The sequence below is a fragment of the Penaeus vannamei genome, chromosome 29 (assembly GCF_042767895.1).
Source record: "Penaeus vannamei isolate JL-2024 chromosome 29, ASM4276789v1, whole genome shotgun sequence".
Classification (NCBI taxonomy): Eukaryota; Metazoa; Arthropoda; class Malacostraca; order Decapoda; family Penaeidae; genus Penaeus; species Penaeus vannamei.
The window spans coordinates 26,855,965-26,858,464 of NC_091577.1; positions in this window are offsets into that span (position 1 = coordinate 26,855,965).

A 2,500-nucleotide genomic window follows, 5' to 3' on the forward strand; every position below is an offset into this window, starting at 1 on the left:
TTATTTTCGTCTTTTCGTGCACGTTTTGGGGACCCATTATTCCTCTTTTTGGTACAGTTTCATATATTATGGTGACATGGCTTGAAAACTACAGTTAGATGCAAAGGAAATATAATGTGATATCTGTATGCATGAGTATATATTCATTATCACAAAATTTCATACCAAAAAAAACTATATGAATTGTTTTTTAAATCAACACCATGTTGCTTTTTTTTTTTTTTTTTTTTTTTTTTTTTTTTTTTTTTTTTTTTTTTTTTTTTTTTTTTACATGAGATAATCACTTAATAAAAGCATAATTCCTTAAAAGTAAGTTTCATCTACTTTACTTCAGCTGTTACGTCATCCCCGAAAGAAAAAAAATCTTTAAAAAATCAGGTAATCAAAATTCCGTTTCTCAAAGAAGGAGCGAACCCCCCCACCCCACCCCCCACTCCTACTCCCACCCCTGCCTCTTTTTTTTTCTTTTTTTTTTCTTTTGGTTCTCCTGCCCTTGTTCTTGTGTTCTCACTTAATCATTGTTCTTCGCTTTCAAGATGACAGCTGTTCGCTTTGAAGAGGGGGAGGGGGAGGGGGAGGAGGGAAGGTAAAGATAAATAATAAAGGGTTGTAGTGTACCATGATTGTAAATTTGGTGACGTAAGTAGTTCCATTAATTTAATCTGTTGCATTAGGATTTTATTTCGTCTTATTGATATTGTTATCTGCGTTTCCGTGGTATGAATTAGTTGCAATATTCATGACGTTGTTAATGATTTCTGCCAAGATAACATAACATCTGGTGATGGCAACACATACCTTCTTAGTAAAAAATGAATAATTAAATAGATAAATAAATAAAACAAAAAGAAACAAAGAAAATAAAGAAACAAAGAAAAAAACAGTAGTAAGGCTAGTAAGGTTTTTATCTTTATCTATCTATTTATCTTAATCTTTAGTTTCTTTTTTATCTATCATGAGCAATTGTTGTTGTTGACGCAGTGTCATTATCAGAGGCACGATCACCATTAGAGTCGTAATGAATAACTTCTACAAGACCAAACGAGCCAATTTTAGCAAATGGGCCAATTTATCATAACAAATGCGTTCGCTGTTTTATTCTCGTCTCTTTCGCCTTCCTTCTCTCCTTTTTTTCTTTTGTTTTTTTCATTCTTTTTTTTTCTTTTTTTTTACTTCGCATTCTTCATTTCCTCTCCTTCCACCTCCTCCTTTCCTTCTTCATCTTCTTTCTCTGTCTCCTTCGCTTATTCCTTGCTTATTCCCCCTTCTTTTAATTCTCTTTCTTCCTTTCCCCCTCTTCTTCATACTATCATTATTATCATTATTGTAAGCTATATATAGAACCACACTGAAAAAAATCGTGATTCATATTACCAAAGATGTCAGTGCAGGTCAAGATATAGCTAAGAAAGAATGAAAGAATAGAAAGTCAGCTGTTTACGTAAGAAAAATATATTAGCGATCTTTTAAACTTATCAAGAGTCGGAGAAATGACAATCTCTGAAGGCAATCTATTCCAAAGTCCACAAATAAGAGTAAAAAAAACATCTTCCTCTTATCCCCCCTCCTCCTCTTCCTCCTTTTCCTCTTCCTCTTCATCTTCCTCCTCCTCCTCCTTTCCCTCTTTCTCCTCCTCCTAGCTTCGTTTTTCTCATCCTCGTTCTCTTCCTCGTCCTCACCATCGCCCTCTTCCTCTTCTTCTTGTTCTTCTTCATTTGTCTTCTTTCTTTCTTTTTATTTCTTCTTAATTTCATCCTCGGAATCCTCCTCCTCCCCCTCTTTCCATCTCCTCTCTTCGCTCATAATAACTTTGCCATTATAATTTTTCGATTTTTACCATACCTTTTCACTTATCATATATATTTCTTCTTCGTGTTTTTCTCTTCTTCCTCCTCCTCCTGCTCTTCTTTCACTTCTCAGTTTTCTATACCTCCTCCTCCTCTACATTTTTATCTAATTCACCATCATCATTTTTTTTCTTTTTCCCCCTTCACCCTCTCCTGTTTTTTTTTTCCTCCTCCCCTGTTCCCTCTTTTACATCTAGTTTTTCTTTGAAATCTTCTTCATCTCCTACCTTTCACCGTTTCGCCTACATTCTCCCCTTCTACTTCTTCTACTTCTCCTCCTCTTCCTTCTCTTCTTCTTCCTCTACTTCTTCTTCTTCCTCTACTTCTTCTGTTCTTATTTTCCTCCTCCTCCCCCCTTACCCGTAACCCTCACCCTTCCCCCCTTCCCACTTCTCCTCCTCCTACTCCACCTACTCCTCTTCTTCCTCTTCTTCCTCTTCCTCCTCTTCCTCCACCTCCTCCTCTTCCTCCTCCTCCTCTTCCCCCTCCTCCTCTTCCTCCTCCTCCTTCTCCTCCTCCTCCTTCACCACAACCTCCTCTTTCTCTCTCCCTCTCTCTCTCTTTACCTCTTTCGTCGCATAAAAAACAGATTTTTGGGAGGTAAATGGTTCTTCAGAGGGTCATAAGTGAGTATTAGGTAATGAGCCGTGCAA